Genomic DNA, 14,216 nt, shown 5'->3' on the forward strand with positions numbered 1-14,216 from the left:
GTGCCAAGCCCTGATTGTGATACATGGGGACAGGGCAGGGTATAACAGACCTAATTCAGATACACAGGGCAGGGAGCAGCCCTCCCCAATTGGTATGGGGTGGGGGTGAGGGTGGTGCCCAGGCCTGATACCATTGAATGGCAGTGGCCAAGGCAAAACTGCTCCCATTGCTCCCCCTTCAACAAATTTCCTGACCCATGGGAATCCCTGCAGGCCAGATGCTATGTGTGGTACAGCCGGGACAAAGAGCCCCATCAGCTGCAGGACTCTCAGCCTCCCGCTTTAGTCTCCCAGCCGCCAGGGTACATGGAGTGCCAAGAGGCTGGAAGACTGCAATGGCTGGAAGAGCACAGCACCTATAAAAGATTTCCCAGCTACTGCCTGGAGCATCCCCACACCCAAACAGGTGGGAGACTGCATTGGCTGTGATTTCCCAGAGGTGGATAGTGATCCCCAGAGGCCAGGAAATCACAGCAGCTAGAAAGTTATTACATATTTTTTAGCATTAACTGTATAGCTTGTTGGAACTTTTTAAGCTGCTGTAGTTAAATTTGCACATGTGGTCAATCTAAATTTATTGCACAGTTAACAAGGTAATTTTGCAATAGATATAACATGTAGAGGGGGTCTAAGGTATTGTCCTACCCTGCCTTCTTTAGCATTTATGGTCAGATATATGGGTCCTTATCTATAGAGAAAAGTAAAGTACAAACCACTCCCTCAGCTAGAAGCCAGATCTCATCCTTGTCTTCACTGAGCCCAAGGCAGGGGAATGGCAACTGAAGTGACAGCAAACTAGCTAAGAGAGAAATCTAGTAATAAAGCACATGGGTTTCTTGACTAAGTAAAATAAAATGAAACGACAGTTGCAGATTTAGTGCGTTTGGAAATGTTACATCATGGTGCTCAATTGCAAGAACAAAAGGTAGATCCGGGCATAATGACCTGGAGCAAAAAGCCAGCCTGGAAGCAGTGAGAAATGCTTGTCAGACACAGTAAGGGGACATTAGCAGAAAAGAAAGAAAGCAGTGTCACCAAATGATCTCAATGTCCTGGCAGATTAAGTAAAGGGATCCATACAGATCTTCCCTCAAATGCAATCCCTAGCTTATCTTCAAACAACAATTTTAGGAATTCAGTTGTGTTATTTTCCAACAAAGCTATCAAGTTCTTAGAAAGATTATTAATAATAGGCATACTGGGCATCTTTATATGTGCTCCAGGGGGTGGGTTGCTTTAATTAGAGAGGCTCCAAGAGCCACTCTAATTAAAGTGCCCACAGAGTCTTGTGTATTCAGTGTCCCGCACTGCAAAAGGGTGGCAGCCATTTTGAAGCAGAGGGACACTGAATACATGAGATGCGGAGACTGCTGGGAGCATGCTAATTAGCACGCTTGAACAGACTCATATCAGGTCTGCTCTGGTGCGCTGTAATTACAGTGCATTGGAGCAGCAACTCCAAACAACCGCTGTGATCAAACCGTGAAGACATTTTTCCTGTTATGCACTTCCTTCTCAATTTCATACTCCAGTTTCAGTTATTCTGTTTTGTAGCAACTTAAATAACTCTTCCATATCCATGAGTCATCATCATCATCATTGGGAGTACCTTCCAGTACAGTCTTCCAGTAGAAAGAGAAATAATCAGTGAGTCTGGAAATGCCTGAAGAGGCCACCTGAGATCTGTTTAGACATGGCATACACCTCTAGAAAGAAGGAGTGGATCCTGGAGATATCGGGTCACAGCTCTTTCCTTTTTGTCTGTCTTGCTTGTTTGCCTCCATAGTGAGGTGAATTTGCTCAAAATGGTTGAAGTCTTGTCATACTTTTTTGGTGCCACTAGAGACGATTCAATACTCAAGTCTCCCAGGTACTGAGGTTACTATCACATTTCATCATATTGGCTTCAGGGTGTCTTTGAATCCCTTTGTTTCACCTTTGATGAGTTGGGAGTATAGGACCTGTTAAGGGAGCCAGTTGTCATACATCCTTATGACATGTCCTGTTCAACGGAACTGGTGTCATATAAACATGGCTTCAATGATGGTGGTGGTTGCTTGAGCCAGGACACTAGCATTCAGTCTTCTTTCCTTCTAACTGACGTGTAGGATTTTTCACATGTATTGCTGATGGTAACATTCCAAGGCTTTCAGGTGTTTCCAGTATGTTTTCCAGGTTTCATACCTATACAATAGGGTAGGGATGACAACAGTTTGGTAGACCAGAAGTTTGGCTTGGGATCTGAGGTCATAATCATCAAAAACATGATTTTGGAGATGTCCAAATGTAGCAATGGCAGATTTTATTCAGTGTTGAATATCATCAATGTTTATGTTCTGGGAGAAGTGATTATCCAGGTAGGGGAAATGCTCAACATTCTCCAAGCACTGCCCTCTAATTGTAAAATGTGGGGTAGCAGCTGGATTGTTTGCAGTAGGTTGGTAAAATATCTTGGCTTTTATGAAGCTGACAGCAAGTCCAAGCATTTCATATGCTTCAAAGTAGTTGAGAGTGACCTGGAGCTCTTTATTTGAGTAGGCATATGACACAATTGTCATATGCCTACCCAAATTACACTAAAGATCAGTAATGGAGGTGTTGGTTATCTTGGATTTGGAATGTAACCAGTTGAAATGCAAAAGAAATTACCAACCTTGCAATACTGATTGCTGACCCCAGATGAAAATCTGTCAGCAATGAGATGTGAAATAGCTGTGATACGAATGCAAAAAAAGTGTTGATGCAATTACACATCCTTGCTTGAATCTAGTTCAAATGGAGAAGGGTTTCCAAGTCATTGCTTATAATGGCTGCTATCATACTGTCATAAAGAAGTCTGATGATAGTAACAAATTTTGGCAGGCATCCAAGTCTCATCAGAATTTTTTGTAGGGCTTCTCTGTTGATTGAATTAAAAACCTTATTAGTCAGATTATTGAAGGCCATGTAACGATATCAGTATTGCTCATGTCACTTCACCTGCAACTGTTTAGCAACAAAGATAATATCTATTTTACCTCTGAATCACTGGGACTGATGTAGAACCTCAGCAAGGGGAGTGAATCTTTTGAGGAGAATGTGGGTGAGGATCTTCTCAGCTATGGACAGGAGTGCAGTGCCACAGTAGATGCTGCAATCTCATCTATTTCCTTTTTTATATATACAGTAAAAGTTTGTTGTCCGGCACCCATGGGGAATGGGGGGTGCTGGATAACAAAATATGCCTGAACAGGTGTCTTTGCCTGTTTGGGCCCCCGACTCTCCCATCGCGTCTGGGGCATCGCTGCTCCTCCCGCGGGCCCCACAAGCCCAGAGGGACAGGGAGGGGGACCCCATGTAAGCTGCTGTGCCCCAGGCCATGGGGGCTCTGTAGTGCAGGCTGCTTTGCCCTGGGCTGTGGGTGCTCAGCGAAACTAGAAGTGCCACAATGGCCACTTCTGGTTCCGCTTTGCCGCTTTTTTACAAGCCAGCATGCCCGTTAATAGAGCATGCCGGCTTGTAAGGTGCCGGATAGCGCAGCTTTTACTGTAGTTATTATTCTGGCATTTCTCAAGTCATTGGGGAGATGACACTCAAATTCATGTTTCCATATTTTCAGAATAACAGCATGTAGTTGGTGAGAGAGCTTTTTTCCACCATGTGTATTCATGTCAGCTGATATTCCATCAGGACTACATGGTTTGTTATTTTTCATCTGCTCAATGGCTTTCAGGGACTCTTTATATTACAGTTATGTTTCCCTGAAGTGTCACTTAATGAAGATAAGTATCTTTAGCTCTTTTAATCTTCTCTTATGAGTAAGGAAGGGTGAACAAAATGTTAGGTGAGTTTCTTTAACTGTTTAACAATGGAAGCTAAGAGCTTGAGAGAATCCTGTTTGAGTTATAGTTAAATAAAACTATTTAAGTGGGAAAGGAAAATGTACAGACCCTTGGTAACTCTCTTTGCCACAGAAGAAGAAAACTTACAGTCTTGGAGAAAAAAGCCATACAGTCACTAAGATTCAACAACAAAATAGTAATCAAACCAGCGGATAAAAATAGAGCTATAGTCATCCTCAACTATCAAAGCTACACCAATGAAGCCAACAGAAAAATCTCTGATATCAATCGTGTGTAGACGAAACAAGGGGTGTGTGTGCATGACACTTTAAAGCAGGTTAAATGCTTTTCCACTGCTTTAATGATGTCAATGTTTGCATATGTCAGTGGCTGGCATATTGCGCACTAATTCCAGGTGCTGTAGGAAATTTGGTGGTGTAATGCACCTTAAATGACTTGGGGTGCAACAAACTAAAAGTCCAACGAGTTTCAGTTTGCTGCCCCTACAACCGTGGAGTGAAGCACCAGGCTCCGTGCAGCTCAGGGGCTCTGCAGGAAGCCCTGCAGGCAGCCTGGCAGCAGCATGGGAAGGTAGGCTCCACCCAAGAAAAGCAGGGATCCTGATTCATCTACACATACCCAAATGTTCTGCAGAATTTGGGGAGATTCAGTGTTCACTCTGGAACTGGAAAATATCATCAAATTCCTCCCGCACCAGCTTCATAAAAATGAATTCTACTAATTCCCAAGTCTCCTACCTCAGGAAAGTTCTATATGCTCCTAAAGATTCACAAACAAAGTAACCCTGGCAGCCCCATCACATCCAACTTTGGTGCCCTCACTGAAGACCTGTCAGGATTCACAGAAACTATCCTGAAACCATTTATCATTGAAAGAGCAAGTTTTCTACAAGGCACAACAGACTTCCTCAACAAAATTCAGAATATCATCCACCTCTCTGAGAGGTCATATTTCCAACCATAAATGTCACCAGCCTGTAAACTAACATCCCATACCATGCAGGCAGAGCTGCCTGCTTGAAACACCTACAAGAACTCAGAGTACCCTCAGATTTGCAACAACAAGTTGCACAAATCATTCACTTCATCCTTACCCACAAGAACTTCACTTTCAACAATCAACACTTCTTTTTCAAACCACAGGCACAGCTATGGGCACAAAAATGGTCCTTCAATATGCCAACCTCTTCATAAGTCACTTGGAGGAGGAATTTCTAGAAAACGACACCATCAAACCTGCACCATATCTCAGTTACATAGATGATATTTCCATCACCTGGGCGGAAAACCTGGACTTACTGACTTCCACGACAGGTGTAACAACTATCGCCCCTCAATCAAACTTTCTCTGAAAGATTAATACATTAACATAAACTTTCAAGACATCACGATCCACAGACAGGATATCACCATATACAAAAAACACACAGATCACTATATTTATATCCACAAGACCAACAATCACGCCAAACACACCAAAAAAGCTGTTTTCTACAGTCAGGCCCTCAGATACCACTGCACCTGTTCTTAGAACAATCATGTTGCTGAGCATCCAGGGTAAAATCTACTTTTATACAACAAGGACAATGAAGTACAGAAATAGACCATATCTTTGAAAGAGCCACCCAAATACCCTGCAGTAAGCTACTGTGATAGACTCACCCGACCAAGCTCTGAAGCATCTCAGGACTTGGGAATTCACAATTCTAATTGGTGGAGCCAAGCCACCAATCAGAAACAAGCTGGGGAAAGCGGGCACTGCCCTTTTTCCCAAGGGGATGGGGAGAGGAGCTCTTTGACCTGATTGTAAACTGTGGCACAGCAGGTCTGCTGGACTTCAGGGGCGGGACCCCTTAAGTGTATAAAAGGAAAGTGTGCTCGGCATGCTGGGCAGATGCCATGAGGGACTTAAGAAGAGTTAAGCCAAGAAAAGCTGGGGAGCTCTTCCTCTCCCCACACAGTTTGGTGCATAGAGCCCAGGCTTTGGGAACTGCAAGCGGCAGCTAGAGCCTGCAACCCCGACAGGTGACCAGGCATCCTGGTCCACATTTCAGCACACGGAGCCCAGGCTTTGGGAGCCACAAATGGCGGCTCGAACCTGCAACCCCAGAGTACCAGTGGGCCACCCAGTGCACACGGTGGTGCACGGTGTCCCAAAACCTAGAGTGGCACCAGGCCACTCGGGTTTGCAACCAATTCCCCAGCATGAGGCCGAGCACCCAGAGGCACAAGCCTAGAGGTCTGGGTTTTGGGACGTGCATGAGGCAGCCTGAGCCCCAATGAAAGGCAGAAGGCAAGGTCTGGGTTTCAGGACCCGCACTAGGCAGCCCAAGCCCCAACAAAAGGGCAGAAGGCAAGAGCGGGCATCGGGACCTGCACAAGGCGGTCTGGGCCCTGATGAAGTATCCGAAGGGCAGGGACCAGGGCGGCACAACAGAGCACCTGTGACTCCAAGAGATCCCTTCCAGATGGATCCTTGGGCTTGTGAGTACCTGGGGAACAGGTCCCCCTTTTTCCCCCAAGCAGGAACAGGGGAGATGCCAGATTCTCCACCCTGAGAGAATGCTGAAGGGTCTCACCCAATAGTGTGTGGAAAAAGGAGGGAAGACTTGTGCCTCCTCTGTAGGAACCCAACCTGAATCATCTTAATAACATTACAACACTGGTATCTATCTATCTATCTATCTATCTATACACACACACATCTATATATATAGAGAGAGAGGGAGATACATACCAGTGTTATTAAGATGATTCAGGTTGAGTTATTAAGTTGATGTGTGAATTTATTGATGGATATTTGTGTTTATTTGTTTGTGTATTTAGCTTTGGTTATCATATATATTTGTTTCTTTTATGATCCTTATCAGTTGGTACATATTCTTATTATATTGTATATTAATAGCTATTTTATTATTGGGTACACAATATTGGCTTGGCTCTATAGAAGAAAGAGGGAATTATCCTCCAGTGACACACCCCTCTCACAGCATTCTTGCCTGACCACCCCATCCTTTCCAACTGAGGACAGGGCACACCCCAAGGGTGTACCCAGGCTACATTTTGAGGGCTCATCCAGGATTGTGGTGGAAGGCAGAGCATTGTTGTTGGTGCTGTGCCTCTCTATAGAGCATCACGTCAGATCCCACAGGTGCCCAGGGATCTGAGGGTGCCGGGACCTCTGGGGCAAGGGGGGGAAACTGCTCCTATGGATTGGGTAAACATCCTTAAGCAAGTGCTTAGGGAAATGACTGATTCACCAAATGATAGAGCTGCATATAAAAGGCTCAGGATATTCTCGGGTAGGATGCCAGTCCCAGCTGGGGAGGAAGGTTTTTAGGCCTGGACTGCACACATCTAGGAGACTTGGACCACATGGCAACTCCCAGAAGAGGGTGAGACACCGGCTCTTAGATGTGTTAAAAGAACCTGCTTTTGGTGTTATACGGACTGCCAAGTTGCAGAACCCCAGAATTTCTGTGCAACAGTGCTTACGATCTTTGAGAGATGTGTTTAGATGGTCTACCTCCTATTGGGAAACCTATTACAAACTGATTGGGACTTTCCAACAAAAAGGGGAGGCAGCATCCTTGTACCTGCTGCATTTGGAGTGGGTGGTGCAGCAAGCGGTGGAACAAGGGGCTCGTAACCCTGGCAAGGCAGACCATGCTGGCTCCGATAGGTCCAGGTCATGGCTCATTATAGTTTGGCCCTGGTGAGGGACCTAAACTTGATTGGGCAAAAAAGGCATCCACCCTGGTTTGCCCAGCTTATGAGGGAGGTACAAGAGGAGGAAGAGATCCTCAAATTGCGGGAAACCCTGTGGCCTCCTAAGGAACCTTTGATTCACCAGGGCCCAGTGAGTAGCGTGATGGCTGTGGCCTCCCAGGGGGAACTGCCTCACGAGGTACAGGAGGAATCCTCCCCTCCCGTTCTGACCACCACTGTCACTGGGACAATTCCCAAAAAACTCTCCAGAACTACCCAATGCCCCAAGTGTCCTTCCCAAGTAAGGACCCAGCCTAAGGTTGTGGGACTATGTTATAAGTGTGGGGAATATGGTCACATGACAAGAGGATGTTCAGGTCCTGAGAATCCTGACAGGGTTTTGTAAGGCTAAAAACACTATGGGGGCTGGGAAACAGGGAGGGGATGGAACAAGGGAGTTGGTTTCACCCCAAGCGGGGTCAGACTCTCGAGCCACAGCCATGAGTGTAATACCAGAGGGGCTAATAGGTCCCTGGGCTGCAGTTCCTGTGAAGGTCAAAGGGCAGTACTGTCCTGTACTGCAGTATTGGACAGTGGGTCTCAAGGAACCATTTTGTTTGAATCTTTATATAAAGTTCATTTTAAACATTTGCAATTGTTTCCCTTGTCTGGGTTGGGACTGTGGCCTTAGTCAAAGTCAATATCCATATCGTGGATATGTTAAAATAAGAATTCAGTTCCCTGCATCTGTGGCGGGGACTGATAGGGAAGTGGTGACCATTGCTTTGGTATGCCCAGACCCAGGGTGGAAGCCAGAGGCTCCCCTTATTATACAAACTAATTTCCGCATTTTCCAGGTATTGGCCCAGTACTGTAAGCAGCAGGTGGACCCTTGCTATAGGAAACAACTAAAAATGCTTGCTCTGTGTTTCAAGGCCAGGTAGGAATGGAGGAGCACAAAGGGAAGATCCCCTGGTTTGGGGGAATTATGGTTTGAAGGGAAAAAGGCTTCCAAGGATCCCTGCGAATGGGCAGAGAATCTTACCCATTGCTTGCAGATGGACTGAAGGATCCCAGGAGACTGAGACCATGGTGCTTGAAGCCCTCCCCCATAGTAAAGACTCTCGGGTGTTGAAATCACCCAATGAATTGCTTGCTTCTGAGGGGCTGGCCTAAGAACATGTTAACATCATAGTGGTGAATCCCTCGGCACAGGGAGCGGTGATCCATCCAGGTCAGAGACTAGCCACTGTCAGGGAGGTGGAGGTAGTAGCCCCATCTAACCAGCCCAGTTTCCCCAACAATAGACCCCAAGCAGTTTTATTTTAGGGATTCCCTTGCGCCTGAAGCTTGGAAGGAGCAGCTGTGGGAGAAGCTACAGAGAAGAACTAAGGGCTTCTCTCTCCATGAGTGGGATGTGGGGAGGGCTGAGGGAGTGGAACACCAAATTTGCCCCAGTGACCCCTGACCCTTCCGGGAGCGGTCTCACTGCATTCCACTGGCCGAAATGGAAGAGGTTTGATGCCATCTGCAAGAACTGCTCAACCATTGGATAATCACTGAGTCGAAAAGCCCCTACGCCTCACCCATTATCATCATAAGAAAAAAAATGGGACGCTCCACATGTGTATGGATTATCGAGTGCTAAATGTCTGGATGACTGTTGATCAGTATACGGTCCCTACGGTACAGGAGGCATTGGACTGCCTCGGAGGCAGTAGATGGTTTTCCAAGATATAATTGTTGGGTAAACAATAATAAATATCTATATAGTTAAGAGTTTGTATTGGCTTGGCTCTATAGAGGAAAGAGGGAATTATCCTCTAATGACTCATTCCATCCAGGAAGAGCACACACCAACTGCAGTAACTTCCTTAGCCTGATGAAGGGTTTTTGAACCCAAAAGCTTGATTAATAATTGTTTTCCAATTATTTAAGTTGGTCTAATAAAAGAGATCAGATTCACCCAAAGAACCTTGTCTACCTATGTCCTTAGACCAACACAGCTACAACCTACACCCCACAGCACTCTCGCCTGACCACCCCATCCCTTCCAACTGAGGCCAGGGCACACCCCAAGGGTGTACCCAGGCTACACTACTACAGTACAAAAAGAAACTCCTCCTGTGGCCACATACCCCTGGTGGTCACCTACCACTCCACATTGGGACCAGTTAAAAGAATCATTGAACAGTTGCAGCCTATACTAAACAAAGATCAGACCTTGAGAGAAATATTCCCAGCCCCCTTCCCTGGCTTGTCTAACTATAACCCAGTCAAGCCATTGGTGCAATAAAAACACCACCCCCAAAATCCTTGCTTCTTGCATAATTCCTGGACCATCACGTATACAGCATCATTCTAACACTATCTCCATTATAATATCGTAGAAAGCCAAGCTCCTGACAGCAGCAGTAGTAAAGGAGAGTCAGGAGCATGAGCCCTGACCACTGCTTGCTGCCCCAGGTATCTGACTGCCTTGTTACACATCTGATGTGACATTTATATGGTCCCTCTCACATGAATTGTATTACATACTATACACATCACTTCACCCACCACAGAAATGCACCTGCATACAAAGTGAGCATGGCCACTACCATGTGACTAATTTTCATATCTGCTAAAATCATGAAGTTACGTAAGACTGTGAAGTTTCACTTAAAAATTAGTTTCAAATCCTCACAGTAGTAGAGAAAGATCTTAAAAATGTGAAGCAAGAACACCTCAAAGGTGCAAAAGCCCAATATAAAGATGCGTATTATAAATAATATTTGAATATTGACTACACCTGGAAGATGTTCTCTTCAGTACACCATGCTGAAAAATTGAGACTCAGTGGGAAAAGGGGCCAAATAATACTACTACCAGAAGCACTATGTTATCTTTAGGAATTTGCAATCCATCTAGCACCAAGTGTTAATATGCTTAGTTTGTTCAACCAGGAAAAAAAATTCATACCACATGGCATGATGACGACAGGGTCTTATTTTCCCAGAAGTATGTGCCTCACCCTGTAGTTGTTACAACAATTGTTTCCATTGAACACTGCTAATTATCACCCTAAAATTAGCCAAGTGATATGTAGAAAAGACATGGACACATTGAAGAGCTGATTCACAAGTCAAATGATAGCTTGGCAACCATTGGTTCTTCCAGATCATGCTGTTTGCATGAGAGGTCACCCAGACTTTAAATTCGTGTGCCTAGCCAGGAGGTTTTTTGCAGGAATGGAGGCTGCCCAGATCCTCTAGTCCCTCTTTAGGCCACTGAGGCATTTGGCGCCTCCATGGCTGTATTTGTATAAGCATTAAGGAATTGAACCTAGGACTCCAGTATAACAGACAAGGATTCTGCCTCTGAACCACAGGGAGCTCCTCAACTAAAGGTGAAATAAGATAAAAGGGTTTGATAACACTGATATTGCTTGATGAAGGTATCAAAGCTTCTAAATATCAATTTCCTTTTGTTGCTAAAAAATGTCTTGCTTCACAAACACTCCAAGGTCTGGTAATATAACATTTATCAGCAATTCAAACAGCATCATTATAAAGTGAGCAGAAATTGGTCTCTTTGTGGGGAGAAGTTACTGTTTTTAACACCACAATTTGGACATTATATTATATAATTATATATATATATATTGAAAATTATTATATATTAAAGAAAATGATTTCCTAAAAACAGTCATCAGAACAAGCTCCTTTTAAAAAAAATTGGAACAAAGGGTTTAAAGCGTGGTACTTTATATTACCTGTATAATAGTAAATATACTGTCATGTTGGGAATGTTCATTTAAAGTATACATTACGGCGTATTGCCTTCACAAATTGCTCTGTCTTACTATAACAAAGAATTGTTAAGGGATAAAAACAAATTCTCCATCAAAAGTTAAAACCATAATTACCCTTAAAAATATTAGACAGCTTTTCCACATAAGAAAAGCAGTGAAGTAGATTTCTAAAGCTTGCCAACAAATTCATATAACACATCAAAGTGAAGTTCAGAACATAAGGTTGAAGGTTGCCAAAATAAGATACAATGAAGTTGGATAGTACTTTGTACATTGAAAAGGGTGATTTCTAAATATGAATTCAAAATGCAATCAAGAGAAAAGGCAAAGACTGAAATGGAAAATCATTCTGAAAACACAGCTGGGTTTTAGTCACTGTCCTGACTTCATCATTCTGCTCAAGCAAATCCATCCAGGGCTTTATGGAGTGGGAGGGTGGGGAGGGCCGGGAAGGGGAGATCCCTTAAAATGAATTTACAATATACAGATATTTGAATCATCTCCTTATGATCTCAAGAAAATAATAAACCTTAAAATCTAAAACTCTTAATTAATAATCTACAGGTTATATGTAAAAGTACTATTTGCTCACCACTATCCGTATAGGCAGATTAGATATGATAATAAAAAGTCTCGTAGCAACCAAGAGTCAAAATGGTTCACTGTGCTGCTTGCTTTTTGCAGACCATTGCTTCATTTGTGCCAGCTGAAATAAATGAAAGTTATGATTGCACCTTTTAGCTGCAGAAGAACAGGATGACAAGCAATTTCAATATTGTCCTATCTTAGAATTAACTCTCATCATTTTAAATTTGACATCTACAGTACATTTGGACTGGGCAGTTCGACAGGCAAAGACACATTGAATTTTTTTTCAGTAATATTTTCACCTGGAAGGCTACATTATTAGCATTTTGAGTAGTTTATTGGTTTCATTAATATTTTACAGTGTTTTTGGAAAAAAAAGCAGAGTCTTTCCATACTAATTAGTGGTTGTGAATCAAGAATCTGAATATTCAACATAAAAATATTTTAAATGTTTGCTTAAAATACTGGAGTATAATACCATCTCAAAAATTCTTGTCAGATAGTTTCTTCTATGTTCTTTTAGGAGAAAGTCTACTCAGTTTTCTATTTCTAACAAAATGAAGTATTCAATAATGGGAAAGTATTAGAGCACGTGGGCCAATATGTGTTGGAGTTCAGAAAGCTCGTCTGGATCAGCTCCTGCACCTGCCCTACCTTTTTCCTGACTTATTACCAACATGGCTAACCCCTCTGTACATATAATTTGGTGATCAAAGCATTTGAATGGACAATAATATCTCAAAAACAAAGCAAAACCAGAAATACACTGGATCATAACAGTCCCCCATGCTGTGGATCCTGTTACAGCATCAATATTTACCAACAAGAGCTCCATTAAGCATCAGATATATGAGTCAGTTCCCATGTTAATTACATGAAAAAATAATGTCGTAATTCAGATACATCTGTGTGGTAGCTCCTGGTAAATGTTGAGCAAAAAATCAGTCCTCTTATACTGCCTGATGTTCCTGAGTTATTAAAGTACTGTTTGGAGCATTAATCATATTACAGTGTCATAATGAATATTACTGTACAGCCATTTCAATATATAAGTGATAGGAATTATTTGTTCGATGCACAAGCACAAATATACTTGTTTTACATGTGTCATGCTGACTACATATACTTCTTTGTGCATCTTTCCATTGACTAAGGACACTTAATAGTTCACAATCTAGTAGTCAGTAACAGAACAGTTTCTTTCATCAATCACTTTAAACAAACAAAAAACCCCCCAACAAAAAACTCCCCCAAAACAAAACAAAATAAAACAACCATAATTGGTTGGGACACCTGCCAGATTATAGGCTGCGCAGTTTATAGTCCAACCCCTCAAAGGTCTGGAAAGATCCTTGAGGCTTTCTACACCCCTTTGTTATGTAGGCTATGTAAACTTCAGTTATCTTCAGTTATCTGATAGTCATCAGAGCCTCAGATCAGTATCAGTAATTGTGTCATTGATAGCTAAGCTTTTTCTCAAAGTACATTTTGTTAGTGATTGGTTCACTGATTTTGTCTGCTTCAACCTTTTGTCTGGCACCATGTAGAGACAAAGGAAGAGATGACAACCTTTTACCTTCTGAAAAAATACAGCTTACAGAGAACAGTTTCCTCTAAATCTCAGGATAGAAATCTTGTCTTTTGTGATTTGTGAAGAACACTATTCTCTTACAATTTTCTATAAATATCAACTAATATCTACTTAAAGATGCTGTCATATTAAAAGTTTTAAAAATGTTTGAAATTTAGCTTCTGACTGTCATTAAACATTTTATTCCGTTTTTTCTTTATGTATGTCAGCAGTTTGTGTGAAGTCAGATTTACTATACCCACTGTAACCTTTTCTTTCTATTTGTGTTAGTCTTTCAATTAAATAACTAGGAAATGAAAAACTGTTTAAAAAACATAAGCCACTGGTTGTAAAACCACAAAAATCCACAAGGGGATTCAAGGAGAACATTACAAAAAAGAATGAATGAAAGAAAGAACCAATGACAGAAAGAACCAATGAAAAAATGAAAGATCTTTCTTTGATTGTACCCTTTTAATTAGAACATCCTTGTTTTGTACACGTATTCGTTATTTATGCAGCATTTTAGATCTGCATTATACTTCAGAAACAAAAATCCTAATGTGCCCTTGCATGGAGGGGTTTCTAGACTAAATTAGATGATTAGACTAAAAAGATATTTTAAAAGGGGAGTACAAGGGTTCCAACAGTAGAACTCATACTTGTTTTGACATCTAAAGGTAAGAGTCTGTTCTGTTACTGGTTGGCTGATCTCC

At 42.5% G+C, this 14,216-nt stretch overlaps 1 protein-coding gene across 1 annotated transcript in view; it reads right to left on the minus strand.

Annotated features, from left to right (window-relative positions):
- The window catches only part of LOC112549406 (formin-1-like), a 21,277-nt gene extending 9,227 nt beyond the window's left edge, over positions 1-12,050 (minus strand). The window contains exon 1 of the mRNA XM_025197757.1: positions 11,935-12,050. The gene's annotated coding sequence lies outside the window, so the exon portion shown is untranslated. The remainder of the gene's footprint in view (positions 1-11,934) is intronic.
- Between the last annotated feature and the right edge of the window lie 2,166 nt (positions 12,051-14,216).

Source organism: Alligator sinensis, unplaced genomic scaffold, assembly GCF_000455745.1.
Source record: "Alligator sinensis unplaced genomic scaffold, ASM45574v1 scaffold262_1, whole genome shotgun sequence".
Lineage (NCBI taxonomy): Eukaryota > Metazoa > Chordata > Crocodylia > Alligatoridae > Alligator > Alligator sinensis.